Raw genomic sequence first — 22644 nt, forward strand, 5'->3', positions numbered from 1 at the left:
ACCGCTCGAATGGGCTGGCGCACAGGATTAAAGCAAAACAAAAATATGCTCTTTTCGTGGTTTGTGTTTACTCAAGCAAGCCAACTCGAATACGAATGGATCGTTAAAGGTTTTTAGTTTATGCTGGAGATGAAATAGCTACGCTGTAAACGAGTTCTCGTGGACATTTTAGTCTTTTTTCCCTCCTCTGGACGTGTGTTTGTTGGTCTACTAGCGCTAGCCTCGACTCGGGTTAGCTGTTTTCAGCTGCGATGGTCGTCGCGTGTTTATGTGGATGTCTGCGGACTTTTTATTAAACCGACTGCAACAAATGGGACCGTCCAGCATCGGCCGAAAACACCGCGGCGTCGACTAGATATTTAACAATTCACTTATGTAGTTGACGTGGTGGGGATTCAAACAGAGGTAAGTCTCGTGTTGCTGGTGTTGCAGAGCTAACATGGTAACAACAACAAACTCGGGTGGAAGTGTGTTGCGACAAAAAAGGTCACTTTGCAGTGTATTTAGTAATGCATAGTTTTAAAACATAGGGGTATGAAAAGACCAGTGAGCTGCTTAATGGTTGTACAATAATACTAATTGTTCATTTCCATAGGAATTGCATATTATTGCTTCTTCAGTGCATCATTTTGGTGGTTGAGCTGAGCAGTGTTCAGCCTTTTTCCCCTCTCTCTTGTGGATAACTATTACTTATGCGTGATGTCAATATTTTAGAATTGCACAGAGATAAAACTAGTAAGCAGTTAGTGCTGGTACATGTTGGGAATACTGGTGTGAGTCTGTTTTTGAAAATGTCTTCACACCACCTCTACGTTTAATTTGGGGAGGGGGAGTGTTACGAAATCCGGGCTGAGGCTCATTTATCAGAGAATATTACTCTTCTAGTCGACATATTGTTATTAAAAGTCTCAATGTGGTAGCAAGTGTAATTGCCTACTAATCTGCTTGCTTTTCCCTGTAATGTGTGAACTGTGTCATGAATTATAAGCCTTATTTATTTGCTTGCCTGGTGTGAAAATTGATCAAAATGAATGTGCAACAAGCTAGTGTTTTAAGGTGTGCATTGAATTAAATGGTCAGAGCAGAAACCAGTGATGCAAATCAATGTTTCCTTTGTAAAGCTATGTAAAGAATGCTTTGACATGTTTACCTGCTGTCTGGACTTATCAGCTATGGTGTGTACACTGTTTAGCAGCAGTACAGGGGTGTGTGGCAATAGTTAATAGTCCCCAGTGGTTGAGCTGACTGTGTAGTGACTATACATTTTATGAAATAATATGCATAAACAAGATCATGACATTGTGGGGTGAGCTGTAGAAGATGTTGAATATGGAGGACAAGCTTACTGCTACAATGCAGTACCAATGATGAGAAAAACACTGCAGTGTTGCTGATGTTATTTTCCACCAAGACACTGAGTGTGTTCTAGCTTGTAGAGGCGTTCATGTTGACTACACTGCAGAGGCAGTGATGCATATTGCCGTCTCCCTCTGGCTTGCACATGACATATTTGTCTGTGCTGTAGTTAAAGCTTCAATGGTGTTGGTACCATATACCCTATTCTGTTCATATGGAGTTTGTGATGCCAACATCAACTTTGTTTTGGTAGAATTGTAAACAAATGAGATCTCTACTGCATACCCATTTGTAACTTCGTTTATTTTTGTGATTATTTTTTTTTAGCTAAGTTGCAGACTGCCTGAAAGTCACAGGTTTCTTATTACCGTAATAAAGTGTAGAGTCTCTTGAACAGTCGGTTTGCTAGTTGGTTAATGTCTAAAATGCATCTTTTGATGGGGCTCAAAATGCCATGCTACTTGAATCTCCTGAGCTGTGTGTCGCATCCGGTTCCCATTAGAGCTGGGGAGATTTTGCTCCCGTTTCTGTAAGTGGTAAAACAAATCAAGGCAAACTCTACATCTCCAGCAGGAAATTTAGTTCTTCTGGAGCTAGACAGGACACAAGCCTTGATAAGCTATTAGCATTTCTATGGTCCTTTTCAAACATATGATATGTTATATAAGATGAGTTGTGTTGATGTCTTCATTCATTTCAATCAATCAAAATTAATTTCATCACGAGGGCATGTGCATTGCTAAACTGCTGGGTCTCGGTGGTGTGTTTGTGTATTCACATGCCAACCTTTCCCTTTGCTGTGTTGCTGCAGTGCAGCTACGACCTGCATCTTTTTCTTCACAGCCTTTGCCTTATTTAATTATCTTAAATACAAAGTTTTGTGATTGATATCAATCAAGAAATGAAGGTATGAAAATTGTCCAGTTGTAATCCCTTAACACGAGAGCTAAGATTAAAACGCAATGGACATACCACATTCTTGGAGTGAACATGACGTAACAGAGAAAGCCACAGTGCATGCCATGTTTGCACAAATTAGCACATCTAGTGAGGTATATTAGGAGTCATATAGTGATTTTTCTATTACGACTATAATTGTGAAAAACCTAAATACTCAAAGAGAAAAACCTGTAATGGAAATATTTAGGATTCCCAAAAACTATTGATCTTTGCAAAAACCTTTTTATGATTCCACGAGGTAATTTTCAGATGAACGTAGGAACAGTCCAGTTTAGTGCAAAGTGTAATTTGCATTTTCATGTCTTCGGCTTCACCAGATGTGATGTAGTTTGCCAAATGACCAGGCTATGTGGTCATTTGAATTATCATCTGCTGTCTTTCTCTGCTGTGCACTATTTTCGCAACAGCGGCAGTTGCCGTAATTTGCCCCAAAATAAAAAATGTTTCAGTACATCTTCTTCAAAGTCATCTTCTTCTTTGTTTCGAAGCGAAGTCCTGCTGGATAAGTTTCTAGGAGAGTGATGCTCATTCAAAGAAGTCTTGTGAGATGACATTTCAGGAGAATTATGCTCATTTGCAAAAGACTGTTCAATGAAAACACAGGGCCCCTGTGCAGTTGCAATTTCAGAATTGTTCCTTTTGTTTTGGGAAAAAGTGTAATGGTAATCCATCTATGGAACCACAATTTTCTCACAGGAACATGTCCTATCTGCATATCAAGTGTGGCCAGCATTCAGTCATTGTGTATGAAAATGTAGCTGTAGTTCAAACTTGTGTTTTGTTAAAAATGATATGTATATGACATGTTTTTTACCTAGTCAGGTCACCGTCACAAAATGTCACAGAAAACCGCTAATGTGGTGGTTCAGACATGACAGGGGCATGTCTTTTGGTTTCCCGATTTAATGTAAAGTAGTAGATGTATGAAAAGGACTTATGATTCTGCTTTTCTGCGAATCAACAGTGCCACTGTTACAGTGGCTTTTGTGGTTCATAACGCCTTTAGACTCCCTTAATTGCTTCTTGTTCCTAATGTGGGAGATCTATCTACCAATATAGTAAAATTAGTCTTGCTTGATCTCAAGGGCTTTCGAAGGATTTTTTTTTTTGGTAATATTTGTGACAAATTATCACGTTTTCCATTTATTGCAAGGCTGTGAATAAAGCCAAACACAATGCTTAATGGCACAAACACAATAGTGAAAACAGGCAAGCAAGGCCAACTTTTATTTCTGCATTTGGGTAGTTGTTCCACAGCACAACTAGATAAGTTTTGTTGTCTAGTCCACTGCTGGCCTGTTAGAATCACGTAATGACTGACTGTGATTGAGCAATGATATAACAAGCTCTGAACCAAAATGAAATTAGACTTTTCATTAAAGCAACTAAATCTGATGCTGAAGGGCCCCCCCCCCTTTTTTTTTGTTTGTTTCTGTTAGTGAAATATATAGTCCATAGTCCAGATTAAGTTACAATTCGTTGTATTTTTCTTCTCACTTTCACTTTTGAAACATTGAAAGTCCTCTTCTGCTTTTTAGCTTGATTGTGTTCCTTGTTTTTCACAATACGCGTTTGGATAAAAGCTTCTGCTGTATAAACTGTAATGTAGCATAGTGATAACTGCAACTTATAGCTGCTGGCCATGTACTTGTAGTAGTAGTAGTAGTAGTATTTTTGTTCAAAATTACAAATTAAGCCTAAATTGTCAAAATTAAACAATAATTAATATAATTATGGGTTGTGATGTCCAGATTCCATTATGTGATTGGAAATCATGGTCGATTGAATGATTCCCCCTTAACACAGTGGACAGCGTGTGTGTCTCACGTGACACCACCCATCCAGTCTGAACGAGAAGGGGAACCGTAGAAAATGGCTGGTGGTTCAAACAAAGTAGCGGCTGACATAAAAGGGCTGTCTAGTGTGGGACTCACGCATTTCAACAAGTTCTCACGCCACGCATGGCATTTCTCACACTGATGGCGCTTTTCCACTAGTACCTACTCAGTTTGACTGGGTTTGGCGCTTTCCTACTAGGGGTCTACCCGTGCTGAGTAGATACTTTTTCTGTAACTAATCTGCCGAGTTTCTAAGCGAGCTGAGTCGGGCTGTATCTGACGTCATGCCACCGATTGGTCAGTGGGTTGGGAGTCAGACGTCTGAGTCGGGATGCGGACATCGTTTTGAGACTCTTGATGGCGGCTTCTTGTTCATTTTATTCGACAGGCAATGGCAGCGCAGAAGTCTGTTTCGTGATCCAACTCTGAGGTGCAGATGTTCATAAACCTGGTGGCTGAGGAGAGAATTAAAAATGGATCTAGACGGGCAATAAGGAACAAAAAGTTCTACCAGGAGCTCTGTCACTTCATAGCTGCTTGTGACTACTAGCGATGAACTAAAAAAAATTAAAAAGCGTCGCCGCTTGAAGCTTCTAATTTTTTTTAACTTTATATCGAACACAAGCCACAGACTCAGCAGCACATATACCATCTCCTCCATGTTCTACATCTTTCTTTAGTGTTGTCTTCTTTGTTTATATCACACAATCAAATATGTCACCGCAGCTTCGCTCCAACCTGCCTACTTCTGCTCCAGGTGGTGAATTGTTATGGAAAAGAAACCAGGCTGAGTCGAGCCGAGTAGGTAGCCTACTAGTGGAAAAGTGCCATGAGAAATTAACTTCACCACACAGTAACTCCTACAGCCCACCTTACAAACGAGTCACGGTACGCTACTGTGCTCTGAGCTCTCAGCTCAGAGCAGCTGTCTGGAGTTACCGACCTATCACCCAATCAGAAAATATAATTTTTTTGTTGCCGGCTAGGTTCTGAGTTTCAGCTTCAAGCGTTCCATGAATGCGTAGCTGAGGTAACCTAATGGCGCTTTTCCAGTAGTCCCCACTCGGCTCCAGTACCCGGAGCAGAAGTAAGCGGGTTGGAGCGACGCTGCTGTGACGTACTTGATTGTGTGACACAAACAAAGAAGAACACTAAAGATGTAGAACATGGAGGAGATGGTATATGTGCTGCTTGTTTGTGGCGTTTTTGTTGCCGGCTAAAGTTTCAGCTTCAAGCGTTACATGAATGTGTAGTGGTGCATTTATCGTTATCGAGGTAAAACTGCCTAATATTGTGATATTGATTTGAGATCATATTGCCCAGCCTTAGTAGCAATAGACTGTGAAAGTCTATGGTTGTTACTTGTGAGCTGATGTCACTTTTGCCAACTTGGTGACTATATTACTACAACTACTGTTTTTATCTATTGTTCTTTCTTTTTATTAACATTTAAAATCATGCTTTTTATTTTCTACTATGTGATGTTTTAATGTCTCTGTAAAGCACTTTGAATCACCTAGTTGTTAAAATGTGCCGTATAAATAAACCTGCCTTGCTTATATTATGTTTCGCAAGTTTTCAGATACCTCTGGGGACTTTTTATCAAAAAAGCGGCCAGTGAAAAATAGCAACTTTTTAAGGTGTCATTGAAGACTTTTTTGTAGAATCTAATTTGAAGGCTCATATGATCACTCTTCTCGGTGAGCAGCCCGTGCTGCTGTGGCCTCCCCCGTACTAGAGTGCTCTCGGGCGGCTCGGTCCTCAAGCAGCCACTCTCGGCTGCAGTCACAGCTGAGATGTTCATTTCTACGCATCCAGACTGCTGATACTGCGCTGGCCCAGCACCATTGAATAATAAATATCAATAAATATTTATTTATAATTCAAATGAATGTAAAAAGTATTCAATGGTGCTATAGCCAGGACAAAAGAGGATGAGAGATATTTAGAGAATTTTACTTCCTTTTTATCTTACCCATGACTTTATTTATCTCTTTTACAGCATCCATTACAATTATATACGAATTGTAAAGCCAGTGGCTACTTTTCCAACTGAAAGTTGGCAACATTGGCTGATGTCAATGTAGAGCAAACATGAAATAAGCCATTTCAAAAATATTTCAAGTTGAACACCTTTTAGTATTTGCAATGTGTGGTTTTATTCATTTATTTAATTATTTTTTGAGGATTGCCAAAGCATTGCATTCGGACACAAATGACTTGGACCTGGGAGCAAATAATTACCAGCACTGCTGTTCTCTGTACTTGATGATTTCAGGTCAACATTTTAACTAGTAGTTTTTTTTTTTTAATACTCTGGCATCTGGCCTATAAGCCGATTTCTACAAAAAACAGAAACCTGTTTCTACAAGTATGATAAAATACACTTCAAATCTGTATGTGAGTGTAGCCTGTTTACCGCTTTTATGCCTACTTAAAACATGTATTATATAATCATGAATATGTAGGTGGTAGCACAGTATATTATGCCTTTTTTTCTGTTTCAACCTTCAATATTGCTTTGAAACTGTCCTCTTTCAAACAGAAGGATAAAATGGGTTGCTGTGCTGGCTGTAAGAGGGGAAAAGCCTCTAGCTGCAACTCCAACGCCCACTTTGCCTGTCTCTATGAAGGCTCTCCCCTCCCCCTCATGCACTTAGTGTGGTCCTTTTAGGTAAACAACCATGGCTACTCCAATTTCTTGCCTCTCTGTCTGTGTCTGCCTTCATTTGTCTAGGTTTTTCATGTTCTCTATGTTCGAGTTGTGTTAATCTTTTATAGCTGCTGTTCTGGCAGCACAATCTCAGTGGATACTCAAAATGCATCTGAAGCCTTTTGAAATCCCCCCCAGTCCTTTGCCCCCTCCTCTATGCTTGAAGAGAAATGGAACAAAATGGCGGGCCCATCCTGCTGTTTCCCTAGGGGACTGTGGAGCCTCATTCTGGGGTTGAGGAGGTCCTAATGCTTGATTACGTCTTTAACTCCTGTTGGTTTGTGCTAGCCTTGTGATGCACCTTTCCTGGCAATATTTTGCCTCTTCCATAAGTGTCTTACACATCAAAGGGAAGGTTTCTCTACTCTGGCATATTGCTGTTCCTCCAGAAATGTGCTTAATACAGTTTTAGCCTTTGATCTGTCTGATCTAAGCTTTGAAAATAGAATATATTACATTTTTACTTATTTTAAGGGAAATTTGCTGATATGCTTTATTATATAATTCTAGCTTGCACAAAATTGCAAAACCTGTATGAAGCTACCATGTCCTCCCAAAATTGATTTTATTTTTTAGCATTCTCCCATGAGTACATTATAGCACAGGTTGACTGATAACTTTATTTTCATCCTTGCTGACCTGACTATATGGTATTGCACTTTTACTTTCATCTGAGTTACTCAGAAGAGTCTAGAGTGTAATCACACATCCCTTAACTGTGAAATCAACATGTAGAATTTATCATTAATGTAGTTTGTAATATTCTTCAGTGGTTTAGTAACACGTTATCATTAGTTTTGTAAGCTGTCATGTTTTGGGTACATGGCTGTTGAAAGTCTATATGTGACTTAGGGTGCTTTCACACCTGTGGTCCGTTTGTTTTGTTCCGATTCAGTGGCTAAATCGATACAGTTGTTTCGTTTCTCGTTCGTGGGGTTTGTGTTCACAAGGCAAACATCTGTACTGGTTCAAAGCTGATAACAAATGCCATGCGCGAACCAGCTGTTCTCTGATCGCTGCTGTGACGTATTTGATTGTGTGATCTAAACAGAGAAGACAATAACACTAAAGATGTAGAACCTGGTGGAGATGATATATGTGCTGCTGGGTCTGTGGCTTGTGTTCGATATCAAGTTTAAAAAATGAGAGTGAAAGAAGCTTCAAGCGGCGACGTTTTGTTTTTATTTTGTTCGTCGGCGCTGATGAGAGTCTGAATTATGGTTCCGCGTTAAATCAACAGCGCAGCCTACGCCGTACGGTGCGCGTCGCCGCGTACCCTACGCCGTAGGCTCTGCGTCGGTGTAACGCGGAACCATAAATCAGCCTTCAGCTGGAGCCGCCAGGAGCTATGAAGTGACCGAGTGCCTGGTAGATCTGGTCGTTTCTTATCGCCCGTCTAGATCCCTTTTTTAATTCTCTCCTCAGCCACCAGGTTTATGAACATCTGCACCTCAAAGTTGGATCACGAAACAGACTTTTTGCGCTGCCATTGCCTGTCGGATAAAATGAAGAAGCCGCAGGCTGATTCAAATGTCTGACGGCCCTACCCCCCGACCAATCAGTGGTGTGTACTGTGATGACATCAGATACAGGGCCGACTCAGCACGCTCAGAACCTCGGCAGCCTCGGTACAGAAAGAGTATCTACTTGGCCAGCCTCTACCCGTCTCTGCCCGTAGTGGAAAAGCGCAAGACGGGGGCGAGGCGAGTAGAAGCGCGCAGAGTAGGTACTAGTGGAAAAGGGCCATATGTTTTCCACCAGGGAATGGTACTGGTTAGTATCTTCTGTTTTCGCACCTACTTGGCCAGGGCTCCAACTGAGTTGAATGGGGCTGAAGAAAATGTCACCAGTCTGCATGTCACTAATTTGCAGGAGAGTAACATCTTGCAACTCCTTTACACCCCCCCATATTTAAAACCTAGTGACAGCAACCATGATATTTACATTTACAACTAAGCTTTGGTAAGGCGAAAAATTGCAACCAAACCTACAACAATGAGGTCCAGGTGTTTCGGTCCGACGGCCGCATCCAGATGGCGCTTGATGGGGCAAAGCAGAACAAGGCCCCATCCACATTGAGGTGATACTGAACTGTAATGGAAAACGGAGTAGGGAAAGTATAGTCGAGCTGAGTCAAGTCCACCTGTATAATGGAAAAGGGGGTATGGTTGCATCCCTCAGCCTGGGCCGGCATGACTCAGGGGTGTTGCAGATCTGATGACGAGAGTTGCTAGCCCCTGTTATATTGGCAAAAACCCCTGCTGTTGATTGGAAGTGGAGTTTAGCGGGAGGCTTCCTTGGATTGTGTATTATCCATGGGAGGGTTTGGAAATTAGCTGAGGTTAGCTGGCGAATTCTTTGAGGTGGTGGTAGAGGTCGTCTCCGTGATCTGTTCAACTCTTCTCTGAGAAAGATGGGAACAAGAAGACAGACCGCTGGTACTCTCACCTTTTATTGTTTCACTATGATATTGAGGCTTTTCCAGTGTCTTTTGAAAGATGTAGCCTGTATTTCATTAGTGTGCTCTGTTGAGAATTATATGCACATGTTATAAGTGTGAAGGTGTAAAACAATTATACCGATTACATACATTTTTCTTTTAAGATTTGCTCATTGCATATTCAACTAGTTTTTCTGTTTGATCCTTCTATTTTTAAAACAGGGTTTTAAAGTTATTCAAAATTGATAAAGCTTCAGAACTTTACTCAAATCAATTGAATATTTATGAGAAATATACCAAAATATAAATTTAATAGTAAACAGTATATGTGAAATCAAATTTCTCTGTTGTTTTCTGTTGACCAGAACACAATGTTTTCTACAATGTTTTTTGGCCAACTTTCTCTGTCAATAAAACATAGCAGAGTTTGCCAGAGTTTTTTGGCTTCAAGCTGATTAAAAATATATTCAAAAACAAAGTACTGTATCAGTTTTATTAAAACCCTGCTGTGCTGTGTCATCCTCTTCATCTTAGCTAAACTGAGATGGGTGTAAGGGCGTTAGGACAAAGTGTTATATGGGGGAGGGTAGAGGTGGTGTGGCCTGGCTGAATCTCAATCACCAAGGCCCTTCAGCAAGGCTGGCCTTTTGATGGGCCAGCTGCAGCTATTCATCCAACCATTTACATTGAAATGCAACAACAGGAAAGGGGGAGGTGGTGATTGGGTATGGGATGGGGGGTGGGGGAGTGATGGGCCTATGAGCTTGCAAGGGTGGGATGTGAATGAAAAGCAAAAGCATACCTAAATACCAAAGAGAAGAGATCCGCCAGTCGGGGCCCAATGCCCCTACTCACAAATACGTACAGCCCATACTTTGTTTTTCCGCAGACATGCTGTGGGGCTGTATACTTCACACAAAGGGTCTAATCACCCTTTTTGACCAGTACATGCATTTTCACCACTCAGCTAATTTCTGTCTTTACAACTTTGCTGGAGCCTGTAAAGTAGTTGTGATTCATTCCACTGTCTGTTTTAACACACTATTGTTGAATCCTGTTTTTTGCACGTCATTCTTCTTCTCTGTACTTTTTTTTTTTTTTTTTTGCTTTATGGGTAGTTGCCTGCAGATAGTTTTTTTTTCCGCTTCTTTTCAATCTACCCATTTCTTCTTTGTGTAATAGGAAATATTTTTTGTTTTGGTTGTGTCAACTAAAAGAAATTGCCAATTATTCAAAAGTGTTCCTATTTTCTTCTCAATATTATCAGTCACCTTTTCTTGCATGATGATATAAAAGCTTACCGGGATGTCTGAACTCTGTTTCTGGGCAAGTGGGGTGACTGATGCACTTCTCTGGCTGGGCAAGTGAAAAATAAACCGAGCCAAACTGTCAGCCATCCCTGATATTTTGGATTGTGCTGACCAATCCAACATTGCCCCCCTCCCCCTGACTTGTCCGCCAGTCAGAGATGTGATGTTTGTGTTCAAAGAAAGCAGAACCAAATGGTCAATGATTCAAAAAATACACGGGACTATGAAATAAAATGCAAAAGGAAATTTATGCCAAGAACGCTCGATAAATTTCTTTGGGTCTGGAACGAGACAGAAGATGAGAGCAACTATTTGCTTCACTTACTGCGAAATTTCTGAACCAAGCTAACATGCCAGTTGAATTAAAATTAACCCATTATCATGCAAGTTGAACTAAAAGTAACATGAAATAATTTTGTGGCTCATCAGTTCAATATTGGCTGTTTGCTGTATGCTTGTGGTATGTGTTTTTGTAGCATTATTGTACGTCACTACACACCATTACACTGCAAGGAGTGTCAACATTAATTTTGGACCAAAAATAAGTCAATTGAAGACATTCTGAGTGAGAACAAAATATGTTTTTGCGGCATAATGGCCATTAATGTTGTATTGTAGCTCAGTAGACAGCCACTTAATATCAGAACAAATGACAAATGGCTGTTTTAAGCCTCTAAAAAGACCGAAAAAAATGTAATTCAACTTCACTGACAGTGTGGTACAGTGTGGCATGTTTTAAATGTTTCCCAGCTTCCTCATTAGCTTGTCATCAAGGTCTGGACAACTCTGTTGATGACACAGCTTACTTGTATCACGGTGTGCTGATCAGTTGGTAGAATAACCCTGCGCCAGCCCTTCTAGTTAAAATAGGCTGGTGTGTGTGGTCAAGGGGCCAGTTATGAGAATGTAAGGCCCATTGATGATACCATGCTTGCTAATCTTGTCGACATATCTATTGTAAACAGTTCCCCAGCCAGCAAATTATCACAATTAAAATACACGGCATGAACATGGTAAAAAATAAAACAAATGCAATGATTACATTGGCACGCACCTACAAAGGTATCAGCACAACTTCCATGCTTCTCCCTGTTGCCACTGTTGTTTTTGGCTTTACTGGTGTGTGATTGAAATCACTGGTTACAACACATTTCATGCACAACACTCTTTTTTTCTCTCTCCATAAATAACTTACTTGGTCTAGTATGTAAAAACCAACAGTTTGAACTGATATTCTTAACTGAATATTACAGATTGTCAGTATGGAAGCATCTTTGGCTGCCTACGTATCCTAATCAATTCCTTTCCACATGTTGGTTGTTTTAGTTTTTAGTTTTAGTTTGTGCATTGAATAAACAGACAGCTTGCAATGTTTGTTTCCTCGCTCTGCCCATCTTTTGATCATCAGCTGTGTTTTGTAGTGTGTCAACCTCCATCAGCAATCAATCCCATAACATGAAATAACTTTTTAAGAGTTGTGTTTTTTGGGGGGGGGGGGGGGGGGGGGGGAAAGTCCTCTAATCTGAACAGACCAATGGTATGCCAACTTTGAAAATAATAATAGTTTGAAACCATTTTAACTTGGCCTTATGAACCTAAACCTACAAATTCAGGCCTTTTAGACCACGCTATTATCTCTATTATCCCGCTTTTTAAACTTTAAATCAAGTTTGGACTGGGCAATTTAAACGGAAGTCGGCTTACTCCTAGATTTGCGCAAAACCAAATATCAAAAAAATAAATTCTGTAATAGAAACTGCATTAATCCTGAATATTGAATAAACCTTTTTATGGTTCCAGGAGATGGTTTTTCAGGTGATTCGATAATCTTCTTATTTGCAAAAGTTTAATGGAACCTACTGCCTCCCTGGTGACTGAAGCTGAGTTGAGTGGAGGGGAAGATGACTATTTTGCTATCATGAATTTCAGAATTATGAAATGGCTCTTATTTGCATTTAGCTTTTACATTTTGCATGAGGTTGTTTCACTGGTTTTGAAGCGCGTTTTCCTCTATATAGAGCACAGCCATGTTGCTCAGCAAGCCGATGGGAACACACCCACTGCATGTCAATCAAAGTTAGCTTTGCTCCCAGCTCTTTCAGCCGAATACTGCCAAAATATCTGCAGAGCTAACTTTGTATTCAACATAGTATGTCAATGAGATGTTTGGAAATTAATGTATATGGAACACAAAAAAGCAATTTATTTCGGCCAGTAAAAATTATGCTAGTTTTTTTTTTCTTTTCTTTTTTTCTCCATTTGAATCAAAAAGTTAATTTTGGACCCTGTATATACATTCTCGACATCCTTCTAACAACCACAGTGCAGAGAGAACTAGATTTTTTTTTTTTTAATGTTTGTTTTGTTTTAACAAATACTAGTACCAGCAGCAATCGTGTATTTAAGATACAGAATAATTATTTTTGGATAGAATATTATCGTCAATCCATTGAGAAGATGAAATCGAAAAAGCCTCCCTTGATTTTAAAAGGGGAGGAAGGTGTGCCACTGTGTTTAACCAGAGTAGGCAAGAGGGAGTGGAAAATCACTCATCTTCAGTCACCCGGCAAAGGGACTTTCCCTCCTGAATATGCAGAAGTTCAAAGCGTGCATGATGGTAGCCTATGTGTTTGGTCCTTTATATCATCTATCATGTATTCCTGTGTTGCATGTTGCATCAGTTTCTTGTTTTGTTCTGAAAGGGAACAGTTTAAAAATGAAACTGAAACTAGGAAAGCTGGATATATGGAGGACATTTTAAGTTGCCTTGGAGCAACCTTTAATATTTACAGCATTTATTGCATTTGTCTTAAATTTTTGTAAATTATTTTGAATAGTTAAAGATCTACTACAGACTACAGTAAACCATGCACTGATCTTTAAAAGTTCTTTTGATACTAGAACCTTCTTTCCTATAAATATGCTGGTTTGCTTTTGTGCCCATCTGCATATTTGTGTGTGTGTGTAGTTGCATGTAGAGTTGTGTCTGTGTCAGTCATACTCCCTGCTATGAACCTTTTTATAGAAACAGCAAGCAGCAGTGTAATCTCTGGTGTGGATGTAGGGCAGCCTTTTGTTCCTCCTCATTATGTATGTAAAGCCAGTTCTCATCCAAAATCACCGCACAGTATATTTTGAAAGCATACTTTTCTTTATATTGTAAGCCTTTAAAGAATAAAACCGAAATGCTTACAATTTTATCTAGATGTGTACTTATTAATCAGCTGAAGATCAGATTATGCTGGGGTTTTTTACCTTTTTTTTTTTTTTTTTTTAAATTCTGGCTGATATCGATACCACCAATGTATTTCCACTCCTAAAATGCTGTCACCCCTCTGAGCATACCCAATTCTAACATGAAGCTATCTGAGGCTAAAAATAAAGATGGTAGAGACTCGTCAAGCATCTCTTTCACTGGGGCAGTATGTTGGGTTGATATGTTGGCTTATTATATGTCTAAGCCACATCCACACTAAATACATTTTCATTTTGGAAAGGAAAGCATATGACTGGGATACGCACTACTTTGTGACCCTCATTGTCTGAAGCATTGAGATTTGTTGCAGACCTTTTTTCAGTTTTCAATTGTTTTGGTATAATGTGAATTGAGAAAAAATGAACATTCGGAAATGGAGACATGGTGTCTCACCTTAACAAAACAAATGGAAGAGATATGGCAATTCAACTCAAATGGTACGTTTGCCAACATACTTAGTTTGCAAGGAACCAACAGGAAAACTGGTATCCCTGTAACAGCACACTGAATTACAGATACACCACATTCTAAATCACAAAACAAAAACAACACCCTTTTGAGTAATTCCTGTTTTATGGAATGAGCAATACAATCGATTTAAGAAAAAAAAAATCGCCAAAATGACATCACATTAGCTTTCATACAGAAATATAGTGCTGTAACATATTTTTGTTATATCACTATTTCTGTCAGTGCATCCCCAACACTGGCTTTGTGGAGTATGAGGATTGATGTCTGTAAATATTTTCAAGATGAGGTCTAGTATCTTTGTTCCGAAGTGCAGCTGAAAAAACCTGAATTCTCAACAATTATTTCAGTATATGTACTATGGTCATTTTAAAATGCTCAAATACAGTATTTTTTGCACTTAACCTGTTCACCCCTAAGAATTTTGGAGGTCAATTTCACCTGAACAGAACTATCCAAATTAAACACTTATTCCACAATTATAAGGACAATATGCATAATCCTAGTCTCAATGGATAGCTAAAACCTCACAGAATATATTTCCAGTGAAAAATTGTGAATCTTCACATGCTTGAGCAAATTGTGATAAACCAAAGGAGAAAAAAAAGATTTGTATTCTAGTCTTTTTTTTTTGTTTGCACAGTGGAAAACACCATGATAGCAATGTATATAATTATAAAGACACCACTGCCTGGATTCAGCAACTACTTGACTACAACTGTACCAAGTTACATGAAAATAGCTTAAAGCACATAGATTTTATAAAGGTTTTAGTGTGGATAGTACCAGGCTGATGTGCTGACTGTGAAATGTGAATTTTGGCTTTCGGTTTGTTGTGAGATTGGTCGGCCCAGAAAAGACTGTGTTCAGTATCATCTGAAAGCGTAGCTTTTTTAGTTTCATATGATACCCACTACGTTGAGGTGGAGAAAATTGATCTTGCGTTTTGTTGCGTTTTGTTGCGGGTGTTGCTAGTGTTGGGGGAGCCATCATTGTTGCATATGTATTTTGAAGTTGTTATAAATCAAATACTTTGTTAACAAAACATACTTGGAGTTTTGACATATTGGCTTTAGGGCTTCTTGTTTGAGAAACAGTTGAAAGAAAATACCCTGACAGCACCTGAGTAACTTTTTCCACACATGAACTGGTGCATCCAGTTGCTGGACCTGGTACCGGGTCCGTCGGGGGGATGGGGTTAAGATCCTCAATTTTCCCAAAAAATCTGCAGTGCGCCCTATAATCCGGGGGGCCTTATGTATGAAGTTCTTGTTGTACTTACTGACCTCAAACTAATTTTATGTGCTACACTGCGCTCAAAAATCTGTCAATGTTTTTCTGCAACTTTGGTAAGTGCTTGATTGATTGTCAGACCATTCCCACCTGACACAGGGACGTTGTATTAAAGTCGGTCCTTGGATGGGTTCAGACAATGTTGGATAACTAATTACGTAGTGCTGGCAAGCAACCGTCATCCAACATCCAGTCAATGTTACCTTTCTATAATTAGACATCAAGCCAACTTTAGGTTCTTAGCGTAAACTCAATTTTCAAATCCGTATCATAATCCAATGATAATCAAATCTTGGAACACAACCTCACACTAACTTCAGGTATCCGCTATCACTGGCAACGATAAACCAATCAGAGAACAGGGTGTAGTACGCTTACCTCTGCCACTTTTTATTCGTGGAAGACAAATGATTTAAAATGTGAGTGTATGAGTTACTGTACAACTGAACAATATTCTGAGTTATTATGAATGAGTTGAATAAAGTTCAACTTACCAGACTGTTTTGTTTCGCTTTGTGTTTTATCGTGCGTCTTATAACCCGCTGCGCCTTATGTATGAAAATATTCCCGTTCATTGATATTGCGCCTTATAATGCGGTGCACCTAATGGTCCATAAAATATGGTATGTACAGAGTTTAAGCTGTAATGTCATTGACACTCAAGATAGGCTGCTGTCTTCTTTTTAACTCAATTTTTTTGACCATTTTAAATGCGTTATCAGTTTACACACTTATACACTCATTAAATATTAAGCAGAGTGGAAATACACAAGGCTTAGTACTTCCATAAAATAGATTTTAGTGCAATGGGTGCCAGTTGGACTTGTTCAAACAATCTTGTGTATCTCTAGAAGAATGGATTGACAATAATTGATTTTTATATTAATGTAGATTTTGTGTATTTAGAATTTTATCATTTAAAAGAATAATCTGTTAATCTGAAAGCACAAGGAGCTAGAAAAATGTGAGTGAAATACCACCCAGCATAACGGTAAGAGTGGTTGTATTCTTTCTAGAAAGGTGGCAGATCTCCACCTTTCCCATGTGTCAGTGTCCTTGTGCAAGGCATAGAACCCCCACGCTGCCCCTTTCATGCTCCTTGTTGTGAAACTCTTGAGAAGTGCTTATCAGTAGTCAGTGTGTTACCTGCAGTACACACCACTCTGTCTGGAGAACCAAGGAGGAATTTTGATGTGGAGCTAGGCTCACTGCCAGTGATGCGCGGGCTGATCCAAACTGAGCGGTCACCTGTGGTTATGAGTCAGACAAAAATATGCATAATGATATTGGTGTTGGGTTTGGTCAGACCAGTACGAATAATTATTGCACTTTGACAATTAATATTTAAACACATATTAATAACATAAGAACACAACAGCTAAATTAATCATAAATGATAAGACGTCATTGGCTCATTGGCTCAAAGATGGCGCAGGCGTGTGTGACATGAGGCAGGTGATAGAGACGGTCAGGGAAAAGTTGAAGACTGGGGAATTAAAACCCAAAAGCTACGTGGATAGAAAAACTAAAGTCTGATTTAAAAATGTGCGGAAATAGTACATTTAAGATGATGAATGTGCTATATTTCATTTGTTGGTCGGATTTATCATCAATGTTAAAACGTTTCGGTTAAAACGGACCATGATTATTCCTAGCACAGAGAAACAAGATCACTTTTTTTATTTTGTTTTAAAATCCAATATTATTATTCTTGTTATTATAAATCGCTTTATAAATCATGTTTAATTTGTTGGCGTTAAAGGAGCTTGAGGCAGGATTTATGAAAAAAATGCGTATACGTTTTAAGTTTTCTAGTAATAATGTCAGATGAAGCGTTCCAAACCAAAAAGAATGAGCCCTCTAGCGTATGTCCCTGTTGCCTTGAACAGGCTGTGTGCTGCAAAATGCGCTGCAATTCCGGGCCTGAATTTCCCGCGCTGTCCTGCGGATGTGACGTCAAATGACGCTGCATGCGCGTTCTCCCGTGCCGGCTTCGCTGTTGGCTGCAGTAACCCCGACAGTCGTCGTGGCGCTAATGAGTCTCATTTCTTATTCTTGCCTCAAGCTCCTTTAATCATTTTTGAAAGTACTGGTTAATAAAGAAGTTTCTCAACAATGGCTGATTTTTATGGATAACGGCAACAATATGTTTCAGATAAATCCAAGAGTTAGTCACAGATGGGAAAGCCCTGTTCCAAGTCTGGGAAACACGCTATAGCCTTAATGATTGCGCAATATGCAATGTCCTGCTTATGCAGTAAAATCGGACAGACATCTCCAGACTATATGCGTAATGGCACGTTAAAATATATACCCTTGTGTTCGTTGTTCATATAACTTTTATCAAGAGCTTACCTTTTATTTCATTTTTTGAAAGAAAAAGTGGGTTGTGTCACGGGTGGGTTTTATTTTGTGTTGCAGTATAGTTGGTCACATCGCGGGTCATATCGCAACCTACCTGTGCAACACTGCTCACAGCCACTCCATGGAGGAGGGAATTTTTTACCATCTATGAACTCAAACTGAACGCTTTATTGTGGATTTTTAGCAAAATAAAGCATTCTTTTGCATCAGAGTCATGAGGACTGGGTCCACACAATATGGTCACATCAGATTTTGCTCATAGTTTTGTGAGCTTTCCTGCATAGAGTTGGAGTTTGATATATTTAATGGAGTTTACCTATGTTTATGCTGAAATGATGTGTCATGCAGTTCTATTGTTCAGGAAAATAGTCTCATTGTGCTCGTGTGGAGTAACATGTTTAAATTCTTTGTATCTCCCACTGTATTTCTTGGATAGATTATGTAGTCTGCTGAACTCAGCCCTGTGGTGCACTGTTATGCTGCACTCTCACACACTTGGCTCAGTTTCCTTCTGTGCTCTCTTTTTCAACTCTACAACTTTCAGTTCTCTCTCTCCTCTTCTGCTCCCACTTTTCTCTGCCACCATCTTCTCATCTTCACATTTCAGAGCTCTGAAATTCACTGCATCCCCACATCTTAACTCATGCTCTTTGAAAGCCTCCTCCCCAATCTCCACCTCTCTGCAGTAGCCCCCGGTTCCTCAGGAAGCAGAGTGTGCAGGAAGTTAAGGGCGTTGGACCTAACTGTTTGCATTGTTTCCTCTTTTAACAAGAATGATAGTAAATGATGCACAGTCAATAACAGCATTTGTGTGTTTATACTTTTGGCCAGTGTATTTTAATTGAAATAAAAACCATTTTCTTTTGATGCATTTTTAATTTAAACAATCCACTATTCCTATATTTCTGTACAGTCCTTAGATTGAACAAGGGGAGTGGCTATATAGAAACAAATTCATGCAAAGTCAGAAATTGAGATTTCAAAACAAGCACTATATCTGAAAATAGGTATACTTGCATAGCAGCTGCATTCTCTAACATGCTACCTTGCATTTTAATGTTACTGCTGCAGTCGTGGTGTCATTGTCAAGATGTGGGTTTTCACCTTTTAGATGGAGAGAAATATTATCTATTAGTATTATATGTTCAATGTCTTGAGCATTTTATCCACAGCTGTGTGCACGTGGAAACGTGTGAAAGTGAAGAGTCTGCATTGGTTTTCAGCTGTATGATTGAAGCTCAGTGCAAAGATTGTGTTCGTGATCAAGTTTTTTTTTCTCCTCTGAGTAGTGACAAAACTGAGGTGGTGTTCGGATGCCGAGGTTATTGGCAATCACTTTTTGAGAGAAGCTTAACTGTGATCTGCATAGTGAGATAGTGTTTTTTAGTAGCCAGTTTATTTTCAGTTGCAAATTATGAGTGCTGGATCTGTTTCTCTCACTTGCTGTATTTTTCCAGTAGTGCTTTAATGCACTCTGACCTTCCTTTTTGGAAATCAAGCCTTTTGGAAATCGAATCGTTTGAGGCAAACTTGGCATTTACATGGTCGAAGAACAGATTAGGGGAAAAAAGGTAAAAGAAAAAATGTCATGTTTACACAATATAGAACAAGACAGCTGGTTCTGTAGATGTATTCATGAGTTTGTTTTATATAACTAACTAGCAAGTGTGTCAGCTGACAGAATTGTAATTGTGACTCACTCTATTCGTCGTTGCAAAATCATCAGTTGTCTTCATCCTCTAGTTTGAAACAGCTGAATGTGTGACAGTCATATTTTCATATTTCAATTAATATATAACAAATAATTGGCTATGAAAATTCATAATGGTGACAGCTTTATTTGATGCTGGGGATAACGTATTGTCTATTTTTCCTTTTTTGTTTTTACTTTCCTAAAAAAATTGTTTGGTTGAGCAGATAGCTGCAGGCATTCAGCAAAAGTACCAACACATTCAGCTTGGTCTGTGGTATAGCATGTGCGGGTAATTATTTACTGTGTGCTGCTTTTCCTCCATTTCCAATATTAATAGAGCTCTGTCTTTTCAGTGCTACCATAGCAACAGAAAATGACAAATAGCAGTACAGTGGAAACTCACGTTTTGTGAGAGGATACATTACAAGCTGAGTTCTCTTGATGTAAAGACAGGGATAAGTGAATAAGCTACCTGCCTGTTACCAGTGTAAAATGCCTCTTAAACAATCAAACGTAAAACCTGACTATATTCTGGCCTTAATTTTAAGTTTTTTAAGCAAGAACTAGAAATGCACCGATCAGGATTTTGAGGGCCGATCACCAAAGGCAGTTTCTGCCGATCCTGATATTGCTGATCACCGATCACAGCTTGAAATCCATTGTATTACATTGTATTATTATTATTATTATTATTATTATTATTATTGACAATGTATTATTAGGTAGCAAAATTAGGAAATGAGAAAGTATCATGAATTGACCAATGGCAATGTGCAATATTTCATCCTCTAGAGACGACTTAGACTCAGCATACAAAGAGTAAGTGTAGCTCACTAGCTTCAGCTTTCTTGTGGCAATAATTATGTTTACAACACAAGATGTGCACCAACACAAGACAACAGTAGACATGTCACTTTCTTAGAGTTGATACAAGTTGTAAACTATAAACCTTAGTTTTCCTGGGGAAAAAGGAATTAAATCTTAAAATAAAAATTAAATATGAAAGCTTTAGCGATAGCATCCGCCATGTGTGACCCACGAAACTCTTGTGAGTGAAGCACAACTCTTCACACTAGAACTCCAGACGTCACTCTTGAAGCCGACTGACACGATTCTCGCCCTGCGTAAGGCTGTGGATGTGACAGTATATAGTCCGGTATAACTCAGCCGGACATTCATCAGTGAAATATTTACGACTCGGCAGCGCGTACCAGGATCCAAGCAACTAACAACGCGTTTAAACCCGATGTCTTCTACAACAGAAATGATGATCAAGGCTTATACATTCATTACCTTAGGATGTAGTTCTTTTTCTTGCTGTTGTTTATAGGTCTCTGTTGCGTTCAGCTGAGTTAGCGGCGTTGCTGCACGCTCCTGTTGTTTCTCTGCCTTAGCGGCAGCCAACTTTGGAAACGTAATATACTCCCTTGATGTGAAAAACTTTCAAATGTCTTATCAGCTTGGTTGTGTTGAAATTCGTTTGTAACATTCCTCCTCGGGGTATCTCCTTTGCACAAACTTTGCAAACTTCAAATTTGTTGTTCTTTTCGGACATTGTAAAACTCCCATAGCGGAGACGCCATTTTCAGTGTTGATGCTCTGTAGAGACGGCCACGCCCCCTTAGAAGACCTCTGACTGAGGTGTGGGAACACACGCACGCGAGGGCGGCGGTTTGTTGTTGTAAACGTCATTGGATCGGCCTGCTTTGAACTATTATTTTGAGAAAGCCGATCAAACCCGGTCATTATCCGCTGATCCCGATCGGTTGCCGATCGATCAGTGCTTCTCTAACAAGAACATATGTTTTACTTTCCTAGTATCCCAAATTTCTTGTCCAAAGACAAGGGTTTATATGGAAGCAAAACCATGCTCGTAAGGATTTTTGTTACGACAGTGTGCTGAAATAAGAAAATAAATATTGTACCCGAATATGTTTTAGAAAGGAAAAAAAGAGCATAAGAAGATAATTTACGTAAATGAAGGACTGTCTACAGGCTAATTTATTTGTGGGATTTCCTTTTATCAACACAACAACATTGTTATAGATTTTTTTCAGATAATTTATACTTATACTTAAAAAACATTTACTTGTTAGAAAGCAGGTACGGTATGTGCTTTCAGTTTAAACATAAGGCTAGTGAAGCTGAACTGGGAACAACATTGTATTAACCTTATACTAACAAGTTTATTTGTATGGCACATTTCAGCAACAAGGTAATTCAAGGTGCTTTACATAATAAAACCATGAAAAGTAAGTTAGTATTAAGTTAGTTACAATTTATTACTGCTTTAACAACGTTTAAATTGAAACTAAGAAGGGTTTAAGTAATTCAGTCAAAGGCAGCTGTAAACAAATGAGTTTTTAAACTTGATTTAAAGGAACTGAGGGTTTCAGCATTCTTGCAGTTTTCTGGCAGTTGTTTCCAGATCTAAGGAGCATAAAAACTGGATGCTCCTTCTCCATGTTTGGTTCTGATTCGGCGGACACAGACTGGACCTGAACCAGAAGACTAGATGTTTGATATGGCATCAAGTCTCGATGTATTTTGATTCTAAACCATTCACTGATTTATAAACTAACAGAAGTATTTTAAAGTCTATTTTCTGAGGTTCAGGGAGCCAGTGTAAGGACCTCAGGACTTGGGTGATAACCCTACCATGTTAATAATAACTAAAGCTGTCGAGAAATAAACCTTACAGCAACATTAATATTGCAGTGTAGACACTTTTGACCTTTTTTGTTACCATACAATGTAGTGATGCACCGATTGTTCGGTAACCGAAATTGTTCGGCCGAAAATGGCAAAAAAACACCCTGAGCGCTTGAATGCATTTTTATTGTTTTAAGGCCTATGTTACAATGTTCAGTCAGTTAAGCCTAACATAAGCTCAAAGATGGACAAAAAATGTATTTTGCTAATTTATTTATTTATTTTAAGTTATTGTTCTTTG

At 39.1% G+C, this 22644-nt stretch overlaps 1 protein-coding gene across 2 annotated transcripts in view; it reads left to right on the forward strand.

The window, feature by feature from the left end:
* The window catches only part of ankrd11 (ankyrin repeat domain 11), a 126361-nt gene continuing 103717 nt past the window's right edge, over positions 1 to 22644 (forward strand). For both annotated transcript variants that reach the window (XM_061742036.1, XM_061742044.1), the window contains exon 1: positions 1 to 405. The gene's annotated coding sequence lies outside the window, so the exon portion shown is untranslated. The remainder of the gene's footprint in view (positions 406 to 22644) is intronic.

The sequence above is a fragment of the Cololabis saira genome, chromosome 2 (assembly GCF_033807715.1).
Source record: "Cololabis saira isolate AMF1-May2022 chromosome 2, fColSai1.1, whole genome shotgun sequence".
Classification (NCBI taxonomy): Eukaryota; Metazoa; Chordata; class Actinopteri; order Beloniformes; family Belonidae; genus Cololabis; species Cololabis saira.